This window comes from Euleptes europaea, chromosome 1, assembly GCF_029931775.1.
Source record: "Euleptes europaea isolate rEulEur1 chromosome 1, rEulEur1.hap1, whole genome shotgun sequence".
In the NCBI taxonomy this organism is placed as follows: Eukaryota; Metazoa; Chordata; class Lepidosauria; order Squamata; family Sphaerodactylidae; genus Euleptes; species Euleptes europaea.
Window position 1 is genome coordinate 144,125,037 of NC_079312.1, and position 15,962 is coordinate 144,140,998.

General features: G+C 40.9%; 1 protein-coding gene across 2 annotated transcripts in view; it reads right to left on the reverse strand.

The window, feature by feature from the left end:
- Positions 1-14,181, reverse strand: part of HELZ (helicase with zinc finger) — a 217,260-nt gene extending 203,079 nt beyond the window's left edge. For both annotated transcript variants that reach the window (XM_056851923.1, XM_056851917.1), the window contains exon 1: positions 14,133-14,181. The gene's annotated coding sequence lies outside the window, so the exon portion shown is untranslated. The remainder of the gene's footprint in view (positions 1-14,132) is intronic.
- Between the last annotated feature and the right edge of the window lie 1,781 nt (positions 14,182-15,962).

The following is a 15,962-nucleotide window of genomic DNA, read 5'->3' on the forward strand; positions in this document are numbered from 1 at the left end:
ACTGGCCCAGATTCCATTCAATCACTGTGGACCCACCAATGGGGATAGGACACTGGGGGAGTCCAAAAGTTATTTAGTTAGAATAATAAACTGCCAACAGATGCTGGCTAGAATACCTATAAGACTGAATCCAAGTCTAGTTGCAGGACACTATAGACTGGTTCCAGGGTTGTCACTGGGAAGATGGTCTTCTCCCACATTAGCTGCATGGAGTATATTGACATTTCAAGCAGTAAAAGCTTTAAAACTTAAGAAAAGTGGAATGTATATTCGCTAAAATAGGAGGAGTGATAATTAAAGCAAATAAAGAGGAACGTGTGAAGTCTCACTAAAATCAGAGGGACCAGCTTCTGAGCACACAGCTTAAGACTTCAGTAACAGATGGATTTTTGAATATAAAAGACAGCCTACAGATGAATCCAGGTCTTGTTATTGCCAGTGAAATGCAGGAGAGTGACATATCATGTAGGGCAAAGGGGGAGGAGTAAAAATAGTAAATGCCACCTCTCAGTACAGGAACCCTGAACTGCATACAAGTGCAAAAACCCAAGGGCACTGACTCAAACAAAGCCAGAACTTCTACTGGAAATTAAAGTCAAGACCACAGTGCTTTCATTATCAAGCGCTCTGCCAAGTGACAAAGCACATTAGGATGCACCAGTATCGCCAAGTGTGAGCTAAGTGTGAGGAGGGAAGGGGAAGCAATACAAATTAAAGTCAAACTTTTTGAGCAGAATACTCCAGAAGTACTCCAGAAGGCCATAAAAGAGATCCAGTTTGGGAATATTTTAATGAAATTCCTTTACCCATGAAATTCCTTTACCTATATTTGCAACTGTTACTGCATTGTACCTTCATTTTTGATACAGTTGTTATAAAGAGAATAATAGCTTTCTTTTTTAGGCAGAACTGAGTGGCAGTGAAGACAATAAGTAATATTAAATAAGCAGAAATGGTATAAATAATGAAATTACAGCACTGACTTTTTTGTTAGGGGAATCCATCATCAATATATAGTATTCTGGAAACTAGCCACCTTTGAGATCACCATCCTCCTCTTCTAAAATTTCAGGGTTATCTGTCCAGAATAGTGTTTCAGTCATATCATATACATCAATACCCACAGATTATCACTTAGAAGAAGAAAAAAATGCAACCATCCAGAAACCACCATAAATAAGTTTGTGATAAGAACCAGTAGATTACAAAAAGAGTTAATTGATGAAAAAATTGCCCAGTTTGTTTAGGTGACCAACTCCTCCTTTTGTCTGAAAACCCACACTTCATTAATATGATTCAGTCATTAAGACCATAGTACGATCCAACCCAGCAGAGCAGATGTTGAGGAAACTGCCAGAGAAAGTGTATGAAAGAGAAATTGAGCAGTGTGCAACAAGCCTAGAGGATACAATTATTAACATAAGTCTTGTGCCCAAAAATTAGGAAATGGAAATTAGATGGACATGACATCCAGCAAGTAAACACCTTTAAATATCTGGAAGTAATAATACAGGCCTCAGGATCTACCTTGGCCCATTACAATTATATTGCTGATCATGCTGAGAGATCAGCCCATGCTATATTAAAAATTTTCCAAGGGAGGCCGATACATCCCGGCTGCCCTAAAGTTGTACCAGGCAAAGGTCTTGGCACAACTACTGTATGGTTCATATTGGGGGCTCGTGGGCCCAGGTCTGAAGGTATTGGAAAAAGTGCAGTCAAAATCCTTACATGCTATTGTACAAGTACCGAGATGTGTCTCCAATTCTATGATCCGATTGGAGACAGGCATGATGAGAATAGAAGCCAAAATCCATCTCATGTCCTTTTACATGTGGGCTAAACTAAGTATACAAAAACCCGGCCTCCTCGCAATGATTAGTCTGGATGCACATCAGTCCAAATGGTCCGAGGAGGTGCAATCAAACCTAAGAAAACTAGGGTTTTCACCTCAGGCCCTACTGCCACTGAGTGGAGATCAGTTTAAAAAAGTAGTAAGGCAGAGAGTGGAAGGCACTGAGAGACAGCATGCCCTTGCAAGGTCGCCTGGTTTCATAGCCTCACAGAAGTTCAGACACCTGATGACGGCAGCTCCATATCTGATGACACTGGAGGTGAATAAATTTAGACGGGCTTTCATGTTAGCCAGATGTGGAGCTTTGCCATCAGCCATCTTAGAAGGCAGATATTAAAAAATTCCTCTTTCTGAAAGAGTCTGCCTGTGCAATGGTGAAGAAATTGAGACCCACGAACATGTCTTCTTATACTGCCCTCTCCATCATGAGTCAAGAGCTAAGACTATCCAAGAAATTTTAAGAAATAATATAGGACTACCTGATAAAATTTGCATCCAACGACTACTGGAGGATAGCAACCCACAAACTTCGAGATATGTGGCCAAATTTTGTGTTGCTATATATAGGGCCCGAAAGGATGCAATTTATAAATAGATAAAATCTGATTGATAAACATTTTAGAAGCTAGCGTTTTTGCCTCTTTAGATATAGGATTTTACTGATATATTTTACTTTGTGGATTCTCTGACTGATTGATACTGTTTTTATTGTAAATTTATGTTACTCATGATTAGATCAGTTCTTTTTTTGGTCAAATTACTATAAAATAAATGATTGATTGATAATTTAAGTCTTGATGGGTGGAGTAAGGTCAACAATGATCCCATTGTATGTACTTGTGTAACAACAGAAGAAGGGAATATCTTCCTTGCAGGAACAATTGATACGTCAGGAAATGCGCAGGCAGCAAAATACTTACAAATAACAGCAGCAAAAGCTATAATAAAATTTGAACAAAAATTCAAATTTCTAGTACGCAGCTTGGTCACAGAAAATGCTGCAAATGCACCCAAGATAAGAAGAAATTAATACCACGTAAATAACATATGGTTGCAGTGTTCTTTTGATGCACCTCCTAGCCAAAGACTTCAGTGTTCCAGAAATAAAGCCTAATGTTGAAATTGCTAAATACTTCCATAACAATAACTTTGCAGCAGCTGCTCTGAAAAGAATGGGTGGAACTAAGCTAACTCTCCCACAAGATGTTAGATGGAACTCTGTAGTGGACTGTTTTGAGCAGTACACTGAGAACTGACATATTCTGATGACACTTTGTGAACAAAATCAAGAGAAAATAGATGGCACTGTTACAGCCAAAATCCTCAACATTAGGCTTAAGAGAAATGTTGAAAATATACTGAGGCACCCTGAAACCCATTTCAGGAACTTTAAACAAATACAGAAAAATAACAGAGAGCACTTAAAAACGATGCAATGACAGAATTAAATTACGAGCATTTTAAAAAGAATGAGATACACACTATCTCCATCTCCAGCCCATTTTCTCACAAATATTGTCAATATCCAGTACCAGGGTCTGAAGAAGAGGAGTTAGCTATGACATGGATATCCAGCAATCATCCATCCATAATGCCAACCATAATAAACTTCAGAGCCAACGGGGAACCATTCAAGAAATATATGTTTGCTGATGATGTTTTAAAGAAAGTCACACCAGTGAACTGGTAGACATCACTTAACTATGGATTTTGAGACTGCTGAAGTAATTATTTCACTTTTAACAGCAGCAGCTTCTTCTGCTGGTGTAGAAAGAATATTCTCTTCCTTTGAACTAATTCATTCTAAATTGAGAAATCGTTTGGGACCTGATAAAATGGGAAAGCTTGTTTTCCTTTTCCAGATTATAAACAAACAAGAAGATGAAGATGAGCGAGCTACAGAAGAAAATATTTTAAGTTTTTCATATGGACCTGGCTGATCTGTGTGTTTTTTAAGATATTTTGTTTAACCAAGTTAGTTAACAAACATGGATGTTTAAGCAAATACAAAAATAGATATGCTATATAATGTTATTTTAGTTCAATAAAACAATTTAAATGGTTGTTATTGTTAATGATTACTTTTCTACTTCCAATAAAGTACAGCAGAAAAGTTGTCCAAATATGAAAGATTAACCTATTTAACCAGAGCTAGTTCACCTTGCAATGATTTCATAAATATTTATTTAAAATGGTAAATAAACAAACTATCATTAATTTCCTGATATAACTGTAAAACTAAACTGAAAAGTTATTATTCTAAAAATGAAACTTTCATCTGGGTTGTAAATATTACGGTTATAACAACCAACAAAATGAGCCTTTATGTAGAAAACCATGACGTCAAACGAGTCTTACTGACTAGTGATTTAAATTGTGATTTAAATCAAATCCATCCTGGATGCAATCTCAGAAATGCATTTCAAAACACATTTATATAAAACCTTGGCTAGTACCAACTAGTTAAATATATTCCCTCCACATATCATGTTATATCTGAGAGGCACACTTGTTTTTTTTAGCCCTGCACATCAACAAGCCATACTGCTTCCTGAAATAACACCAAATAATACTATCAAAGGAAGAAAGACATTAAAACAGGAATACCACTGCTGGGGCCTTTCCCTAAAAGAATGTTCAAGAACAGACAAAATGTAGATCAGGAGCTAAATGTGGGTTCTAAGCAAATTATTAGTGTCCATTTATTTTATAGCCCACTAAAGAGAAATTTACAGTTTACATTGCTCTGGAAATGCAAAAGTGATTGACTAGCTGTGCTCAAGTAACTACATTCTCTCCTGCTCATCCCAGTTACTGGAAGAAGTGAATACAACAAAGGTGTAGCAAAACTCTATCTCCCTGCCAAAAACACAAGATGCATTTCCACTACTGTGAGACAACAGGGTGAAATCATAAAGAGGGTTATGCTGCCACTGAAAGTATGGTACATTCTGGGGACCCAGAAATAGCAACCAGATGATGAAGCACAGAATAGCACAGAGCTGGTTAGAGTAAGATCCACTTCTGGGAAACCCCGACACAGATGAGGCAGAAGTACAGAACCACAGGTACTATGGCTATCTGGCAATGTACAATCATTGCGTAAAATAATGGGAGAGGTGTATGTGAAAGGGAAGTTATGGAAGTACACGCTACATGAACAAGAAGCAGGAGGGGAAACATATTTGTGGGAAGCAGGGACAAAAGTACTGACTATTAGAAAGTGTGCAGTGGGTTTTATTTCTCTCAGCCTTATGGACATTTTGGTACCACTGATTCACAAAATTATTAGAATGCTGTAACATCCTTGGAAAACCAAAAGATATACTTTTCCAGCCAGCACTTCCACACATAATATTTTCCACTGAACAGCATGCCAACGAGCCTATGATTCAGATTCACAAAACCACTAGATTTGAGTCCAGTAGCACCTTAGAGACCAACAAGATTTTGGGGGCATAAGCTTTCAAGAGTCAAAGCTCCCTTCATCAGATAGTATCTTGTTGGTCTCAAGAAAATCTTGTTGGTCTCTAAAGTGCTTCTGGACTTGAATCTAGCTGTTCTACTGTAGACGAACACAGCTACCATATGAAACAATACATAAAAATCACTTGCAGGCTCACAGGTGAACATTGGTCATGAAGCAAAGGTTGTACCTAAGCTCTAAAATGAAGCAACCTGTTGGCTGCTGTGTGTACAAAAGCTGTCTTGCCTTAATGATCCCCTTTGTAAAACTGGAGATAACACCTTTTGCCTTACAGAATGACAGTATTTAGTTGAGAAATAATTCCACAACCTTTTGGGGGGGGGGTCATCAAGTCACAGTTGACTTACGGCAACCCCATAGGGTTTTCAAGGCAAGAGATGTTCAGAGGTGGTTTGCCATTGCCTGCCTCTACATCACATCCCTTGGAGGTCTCCCATCCAAATACCTGCCAGGGTCGAGGCTGAGTGTATGTGACTGGCCCGAGGTCACCCATAAAGTTTCCATGGCAGAGTGGGGATTCTAACCTGGGTTTCCCAGATCCTAGCCTGACAACCACTACACCATATTTATACTGTATATTAAATAGAAACACAGAGGTGGAAGGGACCCCAAGGGTTATCTAGTCCAACTCCCTGCACAATGCAGGAAATTCAGAGCTATCTCCCCACCACCACCTCCCCCAGTGACCCCTGCTCTATGCACAGAGGAAGGCAAAAAACTTCCAGGATCCCTGGGCCAATCTGCCCTGGAGGAAAATTCCTTCCTGACCCCACAGTGGCAATCAGCATTACCCTCAGCATGTAAGATAGGGCCACGAGAGCCAAGCACTGCATCATCCCCTCCTGCCCTCTTTCTCACCGCCTAAATTCACAGTGGGTCATAGAATCAGCATTGCTGTCAGATGGCCATCTAGCCTCTACTTATGAACCTCCAAAGGAAAGCCTACCACCTCCTGAGAAAGCGTGTTCCATTGAGGAACTGCTCTAATAGTCAGAAAGATCTACCTAATGTTTAGCCGAAAACTCTTTTGATTTAATTTCAGCCTGTTGGTTCTGGTCCGACCTTCTGGGGCAACAGAAAACAACTCCGCTCCATCTTCTATATGACAGCCCTTCAAATACTTGAAGATGGCTATCATACCACCTCTCAATAGTCTCCTCTCCAGGCTAAACATAGCTCCTTCAGCCTTTCCTCATAGGACTTGATCTGCAGACCCCTCACCATCTTTGCTGCCCTCCTCTGGACACATAGAATCATAGAGTTGGAAGGGACCACCAGGGTCATCTAGTCCAACCCCCTGCACAATGCAGGAAATTAACAACTACCTCCCCCCCACATCCGCAGTGACCCCAACCCTCGCCCCTCAATGCAGGATCCCACAATCAAAGCACTCCTGACAGATGGCCATCCAGCCTCTGCTTAAAGACCTTGAAAGACAGGGACTCCACCACCCTCCGAGGCAGTGCATTCCACCATCGAACAGCCCTCACCGTCAGAAAGTTCTTCCTAATGTTTAGGTGGAATCACTTTTCTATTAGTTTAAATCCATTACTCCGTGTCCTAGTCTCTGGAGCAACAGAGAACAAGCTAGTTCCCTCATCAACATGACATCCCTTCAAATATTTAAACATGGCTGTCACGTCTCCCCTCAACTGTCTCTTCTCCAAACTAAACAAAGCCAACTCCCTAAGTCTCTCCTCATAGGGCATGGATTCCAGACCTCTGACCATTCTGGTCGCCCTCCTCTGGACACGCTCCAACTTGTCAACATCCTTCTTAAATTGTGGAGCCCAAAACTGGACACAGTATTCCAAGTGAGGTCTGACCAATGCAGAATACAGTGGTAGTATTACTTCCCTTGATCTAGACACAATACTCCTATTGATGCAGCCCACAATTGCATTGGCCTTCTTAGCCGCCATATCACACTGTTGACTCATGTTCAGTTTGTGGTCCACTAGGACTCCCAGATCTCTTTCACATGTACTGTTGTCAAGCCAACTATCTCCCATCCTGTACCTGTGCTTTATGTTGTTTCTGCCTAGGGGAAAAACCTTACACTTCTCCCTATTGAAATCCATTTTATTACTTATGGCCCAGCTCTCCAGTCTATCGAGGTCATTCTGAACTCTGACCCTATCCTCCGGGGTATTAACAACCCCCTCCTAACTTGGTGTCATCTGCAAATTTGATTAACATGCTCTCTATTCCATCATCCAAGTCATTTATAAAAATATTAAATAGTACCGGTCCCAGGACAAACCCCTGAAGTACCCCACTAGTCACTCCTCTCCAGGATGAAGTTGTGCCATTAATGAGCACCCTTTGGGTTCGGTTGGTCAACCAATTACCAATCCACCTAACAGTAGCAGTGTCCAGCTCACATTTTACTAGCTTTGTTTCAAGAAGATCATGGGGGACTTTATCAAAAGCTTTACTGAAATCAAGGTACACTACATCTACAGCATTCCCTTCATCTACCATACTAGTCACTCTATCAAAAAAAGATATGAGATTAGTTTGGCATGGCCTGTTTTTGAGAAACCCATGTTGACTGTCCGTGAGCACGGCATTTCTTTCTAAGTGCTTACAGACAGTCTGTTTAATTATCTGCTCTAGTATTTCACCTGGTATTGATGTCAGGCTGACTGGGCGATAATTGTTTGGGATTTCTTTCCTCCCCTTTTTAAAGATGGGGACCACATTAGCCCTCCTCCAGTCTGCTGGAACCTCTCCTGTTCTCCATGAATTCTCAAAGATTATTGCCAGTGGTTCTGAAATCACTTCAGCCAGTTCTGTTAACACCCTTGGATGCAGTTTGTCCGGCCCCGGAGACTTGAATTAATCAAGAGTAGCCAGGTATTCCCGTACTACCTCAGATTCTATACTATGCTGTAATTCCCCTATTGCATCCTCTGCTCCATTATTCCCAGGTTGAGGACTATTCCCCTTTTGGGAGAAGACTGATACAAAAAAGGAGTTAAGTAATTCTGCGTTTTCTGCCTCCCCTGTTAATAACTCACCATCCTCTCCATGCAAATACCCAATCGTTACCTTGATCTTCCTTTTGTTATGGGCATAACCCAAAAAAAATTTTTTTTAACTTCCCTGGCTAGTCGGAGCTCATTCTGCACATTAGCCTTCCTGACTTTCTCCCTACATGTGTTGGCTACTTGTTTGAATTCCTCTTTGTTGATTTCTCCCTTTTTCCATTTCTTGTACATGCCCTTCTGAATTCCTCTTTGTTGATTTCTCCCATTTTCCATTTCTTGTACATGCCCTTCTTAAATCCTATCTCAACCAAAAGTTCTTTAGACATCCACCCTGGTTTCATCAAACCTCTACCTTTTTTTCTCCTCGTGGGATTTGATTTAAATTGCGCTTTCAAAATCTCCCTTTTAAGAGTTTCCCATTCTTCATGTATTCCCTTCTCATTCAATATTCTCACCCACGGGATCACACCCAGTAGTCCCCTAAATTTATTGAAATCAGCTTTCCTAAAGTCTAGAATACATATTTCTTGCTTCTCCTCTCTGCTGTATAACAAACTCCAGGAGAACATGGTCACTCCCACCTAAAGATCCCACTCCTTCTACCCCATAAACCAAGTCATCATTATTTGTTAAGATCAGATCCAAAATGGTTGTTCCCCTTGTCGCTTCTTCCACTTTTTGGACTATTAAGTTGTCTGCAAGGGAAGTGAGGAATTTGTCTGACCTAGTCGTTTTGGCAAAGTTAGCCTTCCAACAGATGTCAGGATAATTGAAATCTCCCATTACTACTACATCTCTCTTTTTTGAATGTTTGGACATCTGTTCCAGTAAAGCATCATCTAATGCCTCAATCTGGCTTGGGGGTCTACAATATACCCCCACAATGACATCACTGTTTTCCTCCCCCTTAATTTTTACCCAGATGGTTTCAAGCTGGGTTCCAGTGTCTAAGACCTGGATCTCCTCGCAGGTGTAATCATCCCTAACGTATAATGCAACTCCTCCTCCCCTTCCAATTTGGTCTATTTCTTCGAAATAGGTTATACCCTTCAATTAATACATTCCAATCATGAGACTCGTCCCACCAGGTTTCCGTAATGCCTATTATATCATATTTGCTTTGTACTATTAACAGTTCTAGTTCATCCCGCTTATTTCCCATGCTCTGTGCATTAGTGTAGAGACATCTTAGACCACAGGTCCTTCCTCTTGGCAGCTTATTTAAGATTGTTTCTCTCCCATTGTTAAGTTTTTGAACTGTCTTTCCTTGCGTATGTGCTACCCTCTGCAATTTGTTCCTATCTATATTTGCAGTTATTGTCCTCACTTGAGGCTTTAAATTAACGTCTCGCTCCCCCGGAAGATTTAGTTTAAAGCCCTCCTTATCAGGCTTGCAAGGCTGCGACCAAACACATTTTTACCCACCTTTGTGAGGTGCAAGCCATCTCCCAACAGAAGAGCATTATCCAAATAGCGTAAGCCATGGTCCAAAAAACCAAACCTTTCCTGGCAACACCATCGACGCAGCCACTCATTTATTTCCAGAATTTTTCGTTCTCTTCCCAATCCGCGGCCTACTACAGGAAGAACCGACAAAAACACAACCTGTACTCCCAGTTCCTTCACCTTTCCCCCCAAAGCAGTATAGTCCCTTTTAATACTTTCTGGGCTACACGTTCCATTGTATCAACATCTTTCTTAAACTGTGGTGCCCAAAACTGAACACAGTCCAAGTGAGGTCTAACCAGAGCAGAGTAAAGTGATACTATCTCTGGACACTATATTTCTGTTGATGTAGTTCAAAATCGCATTTGCCTTTTTAGCTACCACATCACACTGCTGACTCATGTTCAGGGCATGATTTACTAAGACCCCTAGATCCTTTTCACATGTACTACTACCAAGACAAGTCTCCCTCATCCTATAATTATGCATTTGATTTTTCCTACCTACATGCAGAACTTTACATTTATCTCTGTTGAAATGTATTTTATTGGTTTTAGCCCAATTCTCCAGCCTAAGATCATCCTGAATCTTGATTCTGTCTTCTACTCTATTTGCAACCCCATCCAATTTAGTATCATCTGCAAATTTAATGAGCATTCCCTCTATTCCTTCATCCAAATAATTTATAACGGCGCTGAACACACAGGGCCCAGAACAGATCCCTGAGGCACTCCATTTGTCACTCCTCTTCAGAGGATGCGGAACCATTTTGGGTGCAACCAGTCAACCAGTTACAAAACCACCTAACAGTAGTAATATCCGAACCACATTTTACCATTTTGTCAACAAGAATATTATATGGAGCCTTATCAGAAGCCTTTCTGAAATCAAGATAAACTGAGTCCACAGCACTCCCCTGACCCAACAAAGTAGTAACTCTCTCAAAAAGGAGACAAGTCTGATATGACTTGTTCTTGAGGAATCTGTGGTGGCTCTTAGTAATCACAGTGTTCAAGGACTGACAGTTTCATGATGTGTTCTAAAACCTTGCCAGGTATGAACATCAAGCTGATGGGTCGGTAGTTACTGTGATCCTCTTTTCCCCCTTCTTGAAGAGTGGGACAACATTTGCCCACCTCCAATGTTCTGGCACCTCACCTGTGCTCCAAGAATTCTCAAAAATGAAGGACAGAGGCTCCGAAATTACATCAGCAAGTTTCTTTAGTATCACTGGATGAAATTTATCTGGCCCTGAGGACCAGAAGGTAGGTGTTTACGTACCACCCCTATGCCTATTCTAGGTTGCAACTTCCTTCCTTTATCATGACTTCTCTTTTTGCCAGGTTGAGCACCATTTCCATTGCAAGAGAAGACCAAGGCAAAGTAGGAATTAAGCAATTCTGCCCCCTCTTTATCACCTGCTAAAATTCCTCTTTTCTCTCCCCACAATGGGTCTATCACTTCCTTGTTCTTTTTCTTGCTCCAAACGTAATCAAAGAACTCTTTTTTGCTGTGTTTAGCATCTCTCACTAGCCTAAGCTCATACACTCCCTACAAACACTGGCTATTCGCTTATATTCATCCTTGGTTATATGATCCTCCTTCCATTTCCTAAATGTATCTTTTCCCATTACCAAGCAGCAGCATGCCTGAGCAACTAAACTCAGTTCAGAATTATAACCAATGATGGTTTAGCAGTACATAAACAAGCTTTGGGTTTGCATGCTCCTTCATCCCCCTAAGCATCCCGATTTCCTCCCTCACTAGTTTGTGGGAAACCACAGGTTGGGTTTATATAGGTTGGGTTAAACTAGGCAAACTAATATTCGTGTTTTCCTAGAAACAAGAATGGTAACCACAATCTGAAATTTCCAGTTTGGGTTTAAATGCAAACAGTGGCTTGCCTACTTGAATGTAACAGAAAAACATGATTGGCAATGAATCAGGAAGACAGTGATAGAACTGGGGTACACAAAGGAAGAAGGGAGGGGAAGGGTGGCATGCATAAGTTCAATACTTGATCATATACACTATGCTTTGGTGTTATGCCTTAACTGAGACAGTGTTGTCTTAAACTGTATTCAAAAGAAGGAAGGCAATGTTCAAACTAATGATTGGTGTATGTGTGTGTGGGGGGAGTTTAGACTGACATCATAATGCCTCAGACCAAAGAAAATAAGATTTATTAATTTCCATATCACTGAGACTGACAGATAGTAGCTTCCTAAGACCATCAGTCTTCATGGAGAGATGTGAATTGAAAACATCCTGCTTCAGAGCCTACTAGTTCCACTACAATAAAGCCCACTGCAAATGGTTCACAAAGAAAAAAAATCTATTGGCAGACTTCCTTTATTTGAATATAATATTGCAACTTTGCAATAGTTATTTAGTCTTATCCTTCTTTAGAAAAATCTATTTCCAAATTAAAGTGTATGAGAGCATCATTACACACTGCCTGTGTGTTTTGCCTTGACCTTTCCCTATCTGAGCAATTAAAATGCAAATCTCTGAAACCATTCCAATCTTCTATGAATTCCAACTCTAAAATACTTCTTTAAAATATCCCTCCATTTACTACAAGTTAAATTATAAAAGAACCACCTAAGATTTTGAGAGTGGAGAAAAGAAAAAATGTTGCCAGCACATATCTTATGATAAAGCCAGCTGGATGAGGAGTAACTGGTACGTTTCTTTCCTCAAAGTGATTATGAATTTAAATTATTGTAAATGAATCAATCATACAACTTATTCAGTTAATACACCATGCTCTACTTGTTCCTACCTTAACAGGAAAATTTCAACAGTTGCACAGAAGGAGAAATTTTAAACTTGTTCTCCATTTGAGATTTTATACTGTAGAAAGTAAGGCCTGCCCTGCAAAATAATCTCACCCATATGTTAAGGAACCTCAAGTCGAAAGTGTAACACTAAACTAAAAAGAATGCTCTTTTTTAGGCAGTTTCTTACTCTAGTGTGATTTTCAACAAAATTTTCCAGTTTGTAGTAAACTCTCAAGAATCCCATCTTTACTCAAACAATCAGCACACCCCCTAACTCAGTCACACATCCTGAAGATAATATTAAGACTCTTTTGCTGTATACTGTTCACAGCATTTCTTTATTTCTGGTGATTTAAGATGCACAGATAAATCCCTGCAAGCTTTGAGCCTACAATGTTTATCTATATTCCACTGTAAAGAAATTCTCCCTTCTACAAGCTGACCCACCCTGGAAATCACCAAGTTTTTTGCACAGTTTTACAAAGTTTAGCTCTCTTTCATCATAAAACATTTTGTCTGATTTTTCCATGTGAGTTTTCTGCAGCACCTTGGTTGCAAAGCATTTTGCTTTAGAGTGTGTGACTTCACTAAGTTAAAAAAAAATCAAATGGCAACATGCTGGAATGTCCCATTTGAGGAAATTATTCTTCCCCAAGTTCCCAGTTATCACATTCCTGGAGTGCAGAGCAGGATACAGTATTAATTTTCCTAGTGTCACATAATTATAACATGACTTTCATATACTCACAACGTACACTAATTTTAAACATACATTTCCAGAAAGGATTTTAAAAATATTTTACAAAGAAGCCTTCACTTTTATGTGCCTATCATCTCTAGAAGGCCCAATTGTTTAGGCTTCTATGCATTTCAAAATGAACACTTGATCCATTTAGCAGTCCATGCAAGCAATACTACTGGAGAAGCTGCCATGTATATTTGCAGAAGTCTGCTTGACGCTGAACTTATTGTATTTGTCTTTCCAGTTCCTCAAAGACTTGACCCAGAGGATTCTGGAGGATTTAAAAAAAAAAAAAAACTACACCTAACCTCCTCCCCCAACCCGCCCTTAAAAAAATAAATAATAAAAAAAGCTGCTTCGCGCATTTGGTTGCAATTTGCATGCGTTTAATACTTAAAAAAAACTCTTCCTAAAAGAAAATTAAAACAACCACAGAGCACCCTTTCGCTTCGGAGGAAAGAAACGAACCGTTTCAGGCATCGCCAGCTCCCCAGGCTAGGCTATGACTCTGCCCCCGCGCACTACCGCCCTGCTCGGCCTGCCCCCAAGTAGCCCAGCCTACGGAGTAGCTTCTTAGGCCAGAGGACTCCGCCGGAGCCCGCTTGTAAACAGCCCTTGAGCCGCTGCTTCTGCAGGCCCCTCCGCAGACACAGGGCCCTCTCCAGCCGGCACAGCTCAGCCTCTCCCCGCGCCACAGGCTTCAGCCCAGCCCAACGGGCTGCAGCTCCGCGCCGAGGAACCCCGGATCCCCTCCGCTGGCCCCGCGCCAGCCCGGTCCCCTCGCCCTTCGCCCTCCCGGCCAGGAAATGGGCAAGTCCTGACTTACCTGTCATTACTTTCTACGCCATCTTGGATCCACTTGTCAACGTCCCCACAAAGCATTGTGGGTAAAAAAAACCCTTCTCCCTCACCCCCCCCCGCGCTTTTCCTCCACACCAGGAACAGAGCAACAAACAAAGTTAGGGAGGCCGAGGAGGGGGCGCTTGTGTTGCGAAAGCAATAAAAGGGTCGAGATCCGGGCGTGCGGGGGATACGGTGGTGAGGCAAGGAGGTGGTTGGCATCTTGTAGCCTATGGGTTCAGTCAGGGGGGAAAAGTTGGTCGCTTCTTGCAAAAATAACCGCGGGGTGTCTTTTTTTGCAGGCGGAATAAAATAATGGGCTCAGTACGTCCCATAGGCAGGCCGCGAGGCGAATTTTAGCCAGAGACCTTAAAAAAAGCATTCTTGATGTGTGTGTGAGTGTGTATATAGATTCAGACATATTAAATAATTTTCTTTCTTTTAAGATATTTTATTAACATTTTCAAGAGGGAAAAAAAACACAAATTACATATACACACATTCACAGTTTGTACTCCTTCGGGGAATCTGTCTCTTCATTTCAAACATCCTATACATTATTCTTATAGTCTACGTTTTATTAAAAAAAAAAGGGGGGGTATTAAATAATTTTCTGACCAACAATGGTTTAGTCAGGGATGTATAGGGTTGCCAGCTTTAGGTTGGGAAATTCCTGGGTGTTTAGGGGGTGGAGCCTGAGGAGGGCGGGGTTTAGGGAGGGGCGGGACCTCAGCGGGTATAAAGACATAGAGTGTACCTTCCAAAGCAACCATTTCCTCCAAGTGAACCGATCTGGGTCACACAGAGACCAGTTGTAATTCTTGGAGCTCTTCAGCCACCACCTGGAGACTGGCAACCTGAGGGATGTGCCACACGCTCCTACGCCTGCTTACTCGAAAGTAAGACCCACTGTATTCTGTATCATGCATGACATTGCAGGCAGCCTTGGAGCCTTTGCTCTGTTTAGTGATTGTATCTCACTGGGTCCGGGATCCCGAGTACTGTCAAATTGCTTTACAATTCATATAGATTTGAACTGCACACATTTACCAGAAATAAACAAGATGCAATTAGAAATATTTATAGACCGATGAGTACTTGATACTTTATTTAGTCCAAGAGTTGGAAGGTGATGACCATGTAGTCCAACCCCAGAAATCCAAAATGAAAGCAGTCCTGAGACATAGTTAGCCATCTTCTGCTTGAAAACCCCACCAGGGAGAACTTTGCTAATTATTAATTAATTAATTGTTTCTATTGGCTGGCAGCTCTTCTACTTGTAAATTTCTCCAAATGTGCAGCTGAAATGCACACTCCTGTAATTTAAGCTCATCAGATCTAATCTTACCCTCTGGAGCAGCAGAGAGCAAGGCTTTGTCCTCTTCCATGTGACAGCCCTTCAGGTACCTGTAGAGCACATTCATGTCTCCCCCTATCTGCAAAGATCATCTGAAGTATAAGGAAAGTGCCAGCAGTCAGTGCCTTTGATTATCAACGTAAGCTTACTCTTATGCATCTGATGCAATTATATATTCTCTGTTGTACTTCTCCAGAATCATATGACCAATTAAGTAAAATGTCACCGTTCCCTTGAAATCACCAGTATTTGGCCATGTATCTAGTGATTATGCTTAAAGAAAACAGAAATGTAATTAATGGTAGTTATTGCAAGTTGTTCTGTGTTTGGTTTTTTGCAGATAAATAATTGGCACACCACTTTCAATTTTGTTAAACTAAGATATTCAGGTTGCAGTTATAGATGGTAAATAGACGAGCAATAACTGCCATGTTCAGTTGTGCATCAGGACACAAATAC